Source organism: Triticum dicoccoides, chromosome 1A (genome assembly GCF_002162155.2).
Source record: "Triticum dicoccoides isolate Atlit2015 ecotype Zavitan chromosome 1A, WEW_v2.0, whole genome shotgun sequence".
NCBI lineage: Eukaryota > Viridiplantae > Streptophyta > Magnoliopsida > Poales > Poaceae > Triticum > Triticum dicoccoides.
The window spans coordinates 172,634,964-172,647,242 of record NC_041380.1 but is presented as its reverse complement, the minus strand read 5'-3'; positions in this window follow the sequence as shown (position 1 = coordinate 172,647,242).

Below are 12,279 nucleotides of genomic sequence, written 5' to 3'. Positions count from 1 at the left end.
GCACATGAAGGTAAAGGGAGGAGTTTGGAGGGAGCAAATGCAATGTAGACACACAGATTTTTTGGCATGGTTCCGATAGGTGGTGCTATCGTACATCACGTTGATGGAGACTTCAACCCACGAAGGGTAACTGTTGCGCGAGTCCATGGAGGGATCCACCCATGAAGGGTCCACGAAGAAGCAACCTTGTCTATTCCACCATGGTCATCGCCCACGAAGGACTTTCCTCACTAGGGTAGATCTTCACGAAGTAGGCAATCTCCTTGCCAGTACAAACTCCTTGGTTCAACTCCACAATCTTGACGGAGGCTCCCAAGTGACACCTAAGCAATCTAGGAGACACCACTCTCCAAAAGTTAATAGACGGTGTGTTGATGATGAACTCCTTGCTCTTGTGCTTCAAATGATAGTCTCCCCAACACTCAACTCTCTCTCATAGGATTGGATTTGGTGGAAAGATTATTTTAGTGGAAAGCAACTTGGGAAGGCTAGAGATCAAGATTTATGTGGTTGGAATGGAATATCTTGACCTCAACACAAGTCTAGCTGGTTCTCTCTAAGAAAATGTATGATGGAAGTGTAGGCATATTTTGATGGCTCATTAATGAAGAGTGGGTGGAGGGGTATATATAGCCTCCACACAAAAACTAACTGTTACACACAATTTACCAAACTTGGTGAGACCGAATCATGAAACTCATTCGGACCGATTTAGTTCAAAATGTGAATGTTAGGATTTTCGGTGCGACCGACACGTCAACTCAGTGGGACCGATTTCATTAGGGTTAGGGCATAACATAATATCGGTGAGACCGATTACACAATCTCGGTGGGACCGATTTTGGTAATAAGCTAACTAAAGAGTTGGTCAGGAAAACTCGTTGGGACCGATTAGCTCATCTCGGTTGGACGGAAACGTTATGAAGGGGAAACAGTGAGTTTGCATTGCGAACTTGGTGGGACCGATCGCTCATCTCGGTTAGACCAAAATGTTACGAAGGGAAACGGAGAGTTTGCAATCCCATCTCAGTGAGACCGAGATCCCTATTGGTGAGACCGAAGTGACTATGATTTTGTGGCAGTGGCTATGTCAACTGAACTCGGTGGCGCCGGATGGAAAGTTTCGGTGGGGCTGAGTTTGACTTTTGGTTTGGGACATATGTGGATATGAGAAAGTGGTTGAGGATTTTGGAGCATATCACTAAGCATTTTGAGCAAGTTACCCATTAAGCAACACCCCATCCCCTTTTAATAGTATTGGCTTTTCCTATGGACTCAATGTGATCTTGGATCACTAAAAGGTAAACTGTGGAGTCTTGAGCTTTAGAGCTTGAGCCAATCTTTTGTCTTTAGCATTTTGAGGGGTCCACATTTCTAATCCATGCCATGCCAATCACTGAGTTTTCCTGAAATATTTATCTTGAAATAGTATTAACTTTATGTTGTTAGGAATTGCAAAAACCACCCAGGGATAGTTGCACTTTCAATCTCCCCCTTTTTGGTAATTGATGACAACATATAGATCAAAGCTTCGACAAATGATTATAAGATTGAAATACATCGTCGCTTTGAGAAGTATGTGATAAGGAAGAGCTCCCCCTAAATTTGTGCATCATTTAAAATTTGCTTTTGAATGCAAATGCACAATCTATTAGGATAATGGGTTACTCTTCCATGTTACATACATTTTGGTGGAGCTCTCAAAATGATATAACTTAAAAGCATGCACTCATCACCAAGCAAAGTGAATGATCATATAAGAATATAAGAGATGATATCATTCAAGCAAGCATTAAGGTAGCATATGATCAAACACATGATCACACAAGTATCTCACACAAGGACATAAAGTATCTCACACAGGCACACAATAAAAAGTTCAACCAAAAGCAAAGAAGCAAAACACTCTCTCGAAGCCTATGATCTATACATATTTCTCCCCCTTTGGCAACAAGTTACCAAAAAGTTCAAATATGCATAGTGCTATGCGTCTCTCGGGCTTGGTCTTTGGGAGGTGGTGTAGAGAGAACTCCAAGGACGAAGGCATCCGTTGATGTAGTTGGATCTGGTGGAGTGGCTGTTGGAGGCGGTACTGAGGTTGTAGCTGCTGGTGCTGATGTTGTTGCTCTTGTATCAGGTACATGCGCTGCAGCAGACCTCTGTCCTCTAGGCACTCACTGAAATGCATTAGTAGTTGCCTTCCCTCTCTTCTCTTCTGCTGCCTCCTGGAGGTGTGCAACTACAGTTTCAATCTCAGTTACCTTCAGATCAAGAACATACATTTTGGTTTCTATGATCTTCTCCAAGCTCTCCTAGTTTCGTGTCAGGGTGGCCAAGCCCTTCTCAATCCTCAATGTAGACTGGATCAGATATGCAAGTTGATCTTGCTTGCTCTTCAGGAAAACTTGAGATGCCTCTTCAACACTTGGCATCTTGGCAGCTTTCTCAGCATTTGCTTTGGCTCTCTTCTCCTATGCTTGAGCTGATGATGGTTCCTCCTCATTCATCACTACAGTGTTGTCTTCAAAATCAGGATATAAGGGTAGATGCTCCTTATCCAATAGATATGCTCTTGTTCCCATCTTCGAGTTGATGAGCTCCTGAATGTGTGGAGCATACCCATTGCTTCTCTTCTTGTCAGCAGCAGGCCTCTTGATTGTCTCTACAATCAGACTCGTGACCTTGAACTTCTGAGGGACATCAAAAAGCTATAGTAGGTTGATAGAATGCCCTCTGATCATCTTGTGATCTCCTGACTTGGGTAGAAATGTGTGCCTTAGGATCCAGTTGATGGTAGGCAGACTAGACAACAAGTAATGTACTGATCCAAGCTTGTGACTCTCCAAAGCTTTATCTGGGATCTCCTTATACATGTTTGCCATAATGTTGTGGTCTTTCTTCTTCTTGGCTTACACATCCAAGTCATCCTCATGTTCCTCTAGGGCAATTATCATATTGGGCCATTCTTCGACAGTGGACTGGTACCTAGTACCTTCAAACATCCATATGATCTTCCCATCTGGGTAAAAGTGAGCAGTGGAGTAAATCTGCATGATCAACTCATCATTCCAACAAAGTCATCTACTCCACATGCTTTGAAGCTGTCATATACTCCTGGGAAGTGATCTTCATTATCCTTGATGAATTCCCAATCAACCCATCTCATGTCACAAACAATGGGCTTCTTGTCAAGCAAAATAGTTTCATAGAAGTCTTGTTGTTCTTTTGTGTGGAACCTGTAGTCAACTACAGTCCTTATCCTTACAGCATAGGGATTAGAATGTCTACGCAATCTCAGTCCAGCATCTTTTCTGATGTGCATGTCTTCAGCCACTGGATGAGTATTATTGTGGTCTGGGATCTTGGGTATCAATTTCCTCAAAACAAGAGTCTCATCATCCTCTTCTTTAGCTTGAGGCACTGGGGCCTTATTCTTCTCTTCTGCAGGAATACATCTAGTCTTTCTCTTGGGCTCTGACTTCTGAGCTTGAACTTTGGGTGCAGTCCTGGGATTTGATGTTGCAGCCCCTGACTTAATTGCATCTCCCATAAGCTTCTGATCTTTGTGTGCTGGAGTATCCTCTTCCTCTTCCTCTTCTTCTGCAGGATCCTTGAACATGGATGATCTCCCTAGAACTCTAGCAGTGGTCTTCTTGACCCTCTCCTTTCCCTTCTTCCCTTCCCAGCCTCTTTGGGTTCAAGAGTGAACTCCATTGTCTCTTGAGTAGAGGCTCTGGCCTTTGACATAGGAATCATTCTTGCTGGAGCCTTCTTATTCATCCCTGGCTTAACTGTAGTAGTTGTGCCATACTCCTTTTTCAGCACCTTCTTCTTGGAGCTTACTTCCTCCTCAGTAGCCACATAGTCCTCATCCTATGAATCTAAGGTTCTCTTCTTCCTTGTTCTGGTGGCTACCTTTGGCAAGTTACTTGGAGTGCTCCTGCTGCCATCATCAGAAGTGCTTGAGGGATCTGAACCCTCACTCAGCTGCACATGTTCCTCGGACCTATTCTAACTGTCACTCTGATCATACATCTTGGCAAACTTACTGATAGCAGGCCCCGTGGATAGATGTAGATGAGGTAGAGTGGATGAGCATCACAAAGTGCAGAGTTTTTGTAAAACAGATGACTTAAAAACTTAGTTTTAGTTCTCCACAAAAAGCACTTCGAAGCTACTTATTTGATAAACTCGGTGATACCGAAGCATCTTTTGGAACCTAAACTAGTAAACTTGGTCAGACCGAGTCACAGTTCGGTGGCACCGAGACTGCTAGGGTTTCACAGAGAATCGAACTCGGTCACACTGATTTGCAATTTTTGGTCAGACCGAAAATGCATGTGCTATGGCCTAAGCCAAATCAGTGAGACCGATTTCTACAATTCGGTCGGTCCGAGATGAGTCCGTCGGAGACCTAACCCTAAATTTTGAAATCAATTCTAATCTAAGGATGATGTTTTCTTCTTGAAAGATTGTTTGCATACATGGTAAATATCATGAAAAAAATAATGTGCTATGAATCGGAGTTGGGAAATAGCACAAAGAGTCAAACTCATACCCTAGCTCGGCGGGAGTTCGCTACGGCGACAATGGCGGAGCAGAATTACGTTGACAGCAATGGAGACCAGTGGCGGGAGGTCGCTGGCGGCGAGGAGACGATCCGGAGACCCAAGGAGGCAGAGAAAGACATGTGCGGGGTGAAGATTTTTGGAGAAATTTCCAAAATTCAACCCATGAGTATATATATCCCGACCCTATCAGTGTGACCGAGTGGAACAACTCGGTGGCACCGAGATGCAGAATCGAGAGCGGTTACCGCAACTCGGTGTGACCGAAAAGTTCAAACCGGTTGCACAGAGATGGAAAACCTAGATCAATTTAGTGAACTCGGTGTGACCGAAGTGGATGACTCGGTCATATTTGAATGCACAAAGAGTTCTTGAAAGTTTAAGTCTATGACAAATCGGGGACTCCGAGTGCTCCTCACATAGAGTGGTTCGAATCTGACTTGATCAAACTTTGTGATGTAGCATGAATAGATAGCTATAGGAGGTTCTTAGGCATTCTTGTTCATCCACTTGGCAAAAGATAAAAATGCCAAACTATCAAAACTACAAGTGGATGTCCTCGAATGATTAAAATATGCAACCAACATGCTCACGCAATAAAATGGCAAATGAAATATGTGCAGAGCATGGACAAACACTCTAGCATCTATCAAGCAATTGGCGATGACTAGGTCATCTATATATGAGTATGTTGACTGAGGAGTCAAATGAGAACATTTGATCGTAGGTCATACTCATCGTTTAAGCACAAGTGGGGTTGCCACTTTCACATCAATCATTGTTGTGTTCACACCATTAGAGATGATTTAGCTCAATTGATTAGAGTAAAGCTCCCCCTAGATGTGATATCCCCCTAAGAGGGATGAACTAACCTTGGGTTTGTCGATGATGACTTCATGTAGGTGTTGAAGATGTAGATGCTCAATGTTGATGTAGATCATTTGGAGCAATCCATTAGAGTGAGTGGCACTTTCAATACCTACACGGGTTAGTCCCACAAGGAACAAACAAGGATATCCATAGACATAGAGTGATGTTCATGTAAGATGATGTCCATGAATGCATTAGGTTACCTTGTCCCTTTTTCTTATCAACAACAGGGTTCGTGACTCCTTGAACTAGTGCAAGATATGGAAGTTGTATGCACGTGTTCTTGCCAAAATATATGAGTGAAGTGTTGGCGGAGTCACCCTCAAGAACTCTCTAGTTCTTTTTCTTCAGGATCCACACCATCTTGATGGGAATCCATGGAGTTTTAGTCGTACCTGATGAAATAGAACTTGATGTAGTCTTGGGAACCCACTTGACCAAGGCTTTGGGAGCTTCCTCAAATGCATCAATCTCCTCTTGAAGCTTGTCCTTGCCTTTTTGCTTGTGGTCTTGTGGTGGAAAATCATCTTGAGCTTGTGTTCCTTGGAAAGAAGTAGGATCATACTTCTCTTGTTGAGGAACAAACTTCGTCTTGGGGTATTGATCTTCTTCCCACTCAACTCCATTGGCATTGAACTTTTGTTCAAAACCAACACCTTGATTCTTCCGGTGTCTTCCTTGCTTGCGTACAATTTCCTCAAATTGCTTACTTCCGGTAGGGCTCTTGTAAACACCTTTCTCTATAATTCCCTTCAATAAGCTATTTTGTTGCTCATGTGTAACTTGGGTAAGAGAATCATTAGTGGAATCAAGACAACTACTAGAAGCAACATCATTGGTTTTGGCATGATTATTGTTACTACTAGAAGAAGAATTTTTCTTACTCTTGTTGCTAGATTAACTTATGGCTTGTAAGTAGACAAGACTAAATGCTTGGTAATTTAAGAAGAACTTTTCTTGCGAAGTTCATCATTGATCACTTTTAAGAACCCAAGCTCTTGCTCAAGGTTGAGCTTTTCGAAGCGTAAGTTCTCATGAGTCTTTAAAAGCTCTTGATGATTTCCAAGGTAGTTTCATGAGCTAACTTAAGAGTGTTTAGTTCTTTAGTTAGACTCTCAATCTCCTTCTTATCATCGTCATTCGTTTTATCTTGATTAGCATGATTAATAGCAAGTTCATCATAATTTTCATCACTAGAATTGTCAACAAGTAAATCATCATCACCTAACAAGTCATCTTCACCACTATTGAAATCAACATACTCAGGGTGTGATACCTTTGGGCCTTTAGCCATGAAGCATCTTCCAATTTGTTCATTTGGTTACTCAAATATGTCATAGGAGTTGGTTGACACAAGTGCTACACCGGAAACACCTTCATCTTGAGCATATTCGGAGTCGGAGTGATAACTTCTCTCGGAGTAATTGTTGGAGTCGGAGCCGGATACTCATTCACCAACGTGAGCTTGATGTCTTAGTTTTGTGTAGCTCCTTGATGATTTGTCCTTCCTTTCCGAATCCTTGCTTCTCTATGATGTTATTCGTTCATAACAGTCATCTCTACTCATTCTCTCTCTTGGTGGTGATTCTTCTCTTATACTTCTTATTTTGGGAGAATCTTCTCTTCTTTTGTAGGGAGCCATACACTCAATGGAGTAGTGTCCGGGTCTTCCACAATTGTAGCAATTACGTTCACGACTTGAAGATCTTTTCTCATTGTAGGACCTTGACTTGGAACTTCTTTCCTTGCTTCTACTCTTGTAGAACTTGTTGAAATTCTTCACCATTAGGCTCAATTCTTCATTGAAGGCTTGTTTATCACTTAAAGATGTGGGAGCATCACATGAGGCTTTGTAAGCACCACTTGACTTGTTGTGAAGCTCTTCCTTATCCTTGAGTGACATCTCATGAGCAACAATTCTTCCAATGACTTCCGTAGGCTTGAGATCTTTGTAACTGGGCATCATTTGGATCAATGTGCACATGGTATCATATTTTCCATCCAAGCCTCTTAGGATCTTCTTGATGATGAATCTATCGGTCATATCTTCACTTCCTAAGCTGGCAATCTCATTTGTGATGAGAGCAAGCCTAGAGTACATTTTAGCGACACCTTCACCATTCTTCATTTTGAACTTGTCAAGTTGACTTTGAAGCACATCCAATTTGGATTCCTTGACGGAGTCGGTACCTTCATGCATATAAATCAAAGGGTCCCAAATTTCCTTTATGTTCTCAAGACGGCTGATTTTGTTGAATTCTTCGGGGCACAATCTGTTGAAGAGAATATCACAAGCTTGAGCATTGTATTGCAGTGTCTTCAACTCTTTTGTGCTAGCTTCACGATCCGGTTCTCTCCCATCAAAGAATTCACCTTGCAAGCCAATACACACAATAGCTCAAACAACGGGGTTATGTCCAAGAATATGCATTTTCATCTTATGCTTCCAACTAGAAAAATTTGTGCCATCAAAGTAAGGACCTCTACGATGATAATTACCCTCGCTAGACGCCATACTCTCCTAGGTTGTGAAACCAACGCTATCATCACCAAAAGCTATGGAAATCAAGGCAAATGGAGACTAAAGCTCTGATACCACTTGTAGGATTGAAAGTATGTCTAGAGGGGGGTGATTAGACTACTTTACCAAATAAAAATCTAGCCTTTTCCCAATTTTAAGTCTTGGCAGATTTTAGCAACTTAGCACTAGTAAAGTAAACAACCTACACATGCAAGTCTAAGAGTATAGTAGCGGAATGTAAAACATTGCACAAGACCTAAAAGGGAGGAGTTTGGAGGGAGCAAACGCAATGTAGACATGGAGATTTTTGGCGTGGTTCCGATAGGTGGTGCTATCATACATCCATGTTGATGGAGACTTCAACCCACAAAGGGTAACTATTGCGCAGCAACGAAGGGTCCACGAAGAAGAAACCTTGTCTATCCTACCATGGCCATCGCCCACGAAGGACTTGCCTCACTAGGGTAGATCTTCACGAAGTAGGCGATCTCCTTGCCCATACAAACTCCTTGGTTGAACTCCACAATCTTGACGGAGGCTCCCAAGTGACACTTAAGCAATCTAGGAGACACCACTCTCCAAAAGTTAATAGACGGTGTGTTGATGATGAACTCCTTGCTCTTGTGCTTCAAATGATAGTCTCCCCAACACTCAACTCTCTCTCATAGGATTGGATTTGGTGTAAATATGATTTGAGTGGAAAGCAACTTGGGAAGGCTAGAGATCAAGATTTATGTGGTTGGAATGGAATATCTTGACCTCAACACAAGTGTAGGTGGTTCTCTCTCAGAAAATGTATGATGGAAGTGTAGGCATGTTCTGATGGCTCTCTCCATTAATGAATAGTGGGTGGAGGGGTATGTATAGCCTCCACACAAAAACTAACCGTTACACACAATTTACCAAGCTCGGTCGGGCCGATTTAGTTCAATATGTGAACGTTAGGATTTTCGGTGCGACCGACACGTCAACTCGATGGGACCGATTTCATTAGGGTTAGGTCATAACGTAATCTCGGTGAGACCAATTACACAAACTCGGTGGGACTGATTTTGGTAATAAGCTAACCAGAGAGTTGGTCAGGCAAACTCGGTGGGACCGATTCGCTCATCTCGGTTGGACTGAAACATTACGAAGGGGAAACAGAGAGTTTGCATTGCGAACTCGGTGGGACCGATCGCTCATCTCGGTTAGACCGAAACGTTACGAAGGGAAATAGAGAGTTTGCAATCCCATCTCGGTGAGACCGAGATCCCTATCGGTGAGACCGAAGTGACTAGGGTTTTGTGACATTGGCTATGTCAAGTGAACTTGGTGGCGCTGGATGGAATGTTTCGGTGGGGCCGAGTTTGACTTTTGGTTTGGGACATATGTGGATATGAGAAAGTGGTTGAGGGTTTTGGAGCATATCACTAAGCATTTTGAGCAAGTAACCCATTAAGCAACACCTCATCCCCTTTTAATAGTATTGGCTTTTCCTATGGACTCAATATGATCTTGGATCACTAAAAGGTAAAATGTAGAGTCTTGGGCTTTACAGCTTGAGCCAATCTTTTGTCCTTAGCATTTTGAGGGGTCCACATTTCTAATCAATGCCATGCCAATCATTGAGCTTTCCTGAAATATTTATCTTGAAATAGTATTAGCTCAATGAGCTATATGTTGTTAGGAATTACCAAAACCACCCAGGGATAGTTGCACTTTCAATGTCAACAATAATAACTCATGCTATCTATATTCAACTGGACATAGGTGCCTAGATCTTTCCTCAGCACATGATGCTTGCCAAAAGAGAAAAATAAAAGGAATAGAGAGAAAAACTTTGACTCTTTGCATAAAAGTAAAAGAGAGGCCCTTCGCAGAGGGAAGCAGAGGTTGCCACGCTCTTATTTGTTTGTGTGCTCAATCCCTTAGTGCAAGCGAACATCACATTGTATTGCCCCTTAAGATGACAACCTTTATTATGTAGTCTGTCACTTTTATTCTTTGTCATCCAAGTTCGTACGCTCAATGTTCTCCTACACTAAATGATCTCAAACTTTTAGAAGAAATTTTTATTTCCTTTTTGCATCGATGACAACTTACTTGAGGGATCTTGCACAATCCCTAGGTAGGTATGGTGGACTCTTGAAAAAGATTTGGGTTTAAGGGTTTTTGGATGCACAAGTAGTATCTCTACTTATTACAGAATTTTTGGCTAGAAAATATAGGGGGAAAGAATCACATGTTAAAGGATCTATTACAATATGACTTCTATGTGAATATAAACAAACATAAACCATTAAGTTGTCTTCCTTGTCCAACGTCAACAATTTTGGCACATAATATTTTGATGAGGGCTCAGAATTACAAAAGATTTCTAGGATAGTATATCTATATGTGAATCTTCTCTTCCCATATTAATTCTTTCATGAGTTGCATCATTGACTAATGCTATGTTTGTCAATCTCTAATAAAATTTTCTACCTATACTTTTCCTTATGTGGTGCCATCACCTACCATAGGATTAGTATATAATCTTTTCATTATTTATTTCCTGTCTTCATTTATTTCCTTTCTCTTTTTATTTCCTCCTTATTTATTTTCTTTATTTGCAACATGAAAGTAAAGAAAGCCAAAACTAAAACTAACTTCATTGTAAGTTGCACACAATTACAAGGATACATCACTAAGCAAACTCTCAAAAGAAGAAAGGATTGAACTAAACTTTATTTCATCTTAAAGCAAAAGATTGAACTAAGATAAAAAAAGCAAAAAGATAGTGGGATGATACAATATCGGGGCACCTCCACCAAGCTTCACAGAAGCCAAGGGGAGTGCCCATACCCGATACTCAATTCTCCTTTTGGTGGCGAAGGAGATGATGGTGGTGATGAAGGAGATATCTTGTCCTTGGAGGATTTCTGACAGAAAACGACAAGGAAAAAGAGAACATAGGATTTCTCCGTGATATGTTGATCAACAGGTTTGGGAAGTATTATTAGACTTTTTTGTCTTCCAAGACATGTATATGGTAGAAAAAAGGAGTACGGGCGGTGTCCCAGGTGGGCACAACCCACCTGGGCACAACCCACCTGGGCACGCCAGGCAAGCCTGGCAGGTCCTGGTGTCTTGAGCCCACCAGCGTACGCTTCCTGGGAGTTTCTTTATTTCCAAAATTTTAAAATATTCCAAAAGTGATAAAAAATACTTTTGCAAATTTTTCGGAGTCAGTTTACTTACCTTATCACGTACCTCCTTATTTTCATAATTCTGGAGTGTTCTGGAAGGACTCTTTTATTTGTTCTTCAGGTGTCAAAGTTTGGATAATATTACTTTCAACATTAATAGCCGTACTTGAGATATAATGCTTTATTCGTTGCCCATTGACAACCTTCGGGTTAGTGCCTTCGAAATTATTTATTTTAATGGCTCTAGACCGGTAAACCTCCTCGATGACATAGGGGCCTTCCCATTTCGAGAGGAGCTTCCCTGAAAAAAATCTAAAACAATAGTTGTACAAAAGAACATATTCTCCAACTTTAAACACATGCTTTTGGATTCTTTTGTCATGCCATATTTTAACTTTTTCTTTGAATAACTTTGCATTTTCATAAGCTTGGGTTCTCCATTCATCTAATGAGCTTATATCAAATAACCTATTTTCACCAGCAAGTTTGAAATCATAATTGACAAGCTTTATGTTCAAACTCAATAGGTAAATGACAAGCTTTTCCATAAACCATTTTATAAGGAGACATACCGACATGATTTTTATAAGCTGTTCTATAAGCCCAAAGTGCATCATCTAATTTCTTAGACCAATTCTTCATGGACCACTCTTTTGCAAAATTAATTTTGTTTCTCTATTGATAAGTTCAACTTGACCACTAGACTGAGAATGATAGGGTGATGCAATTCTATGGTTAACATCATACTTAGCAAGCATTTTACGGGAAGCACCATGAATAAAGTGTGAACCACCATCAGTAATTAAATATCTAGGGACTCCAAACCTTGGGAAAATAACTTCCTTAAGCATTTTAATAGAGGTGTTGTGATCAGCACTACTAGTTGGAATAGCTTCTACCCATTTAGTAACATAATCAACAGCAACCAAAATATGTGTAATCAAATCCCCAAACATCAAAAGGTTCAACAGCAAGTGAATAATTCATAGGAATTTCTTGACGCTTACCGATATTACCTATTCTTTGACATTCATCACAAGAAGAGACAAACTTACGGGCATCCTTGAAGAGAGTAGGCCACTAAATTCCAGATTGCAATACCTTGTGTGCAGTTCTATCTCCAGCATGATGCCCTCCATAAGCCTCGGAG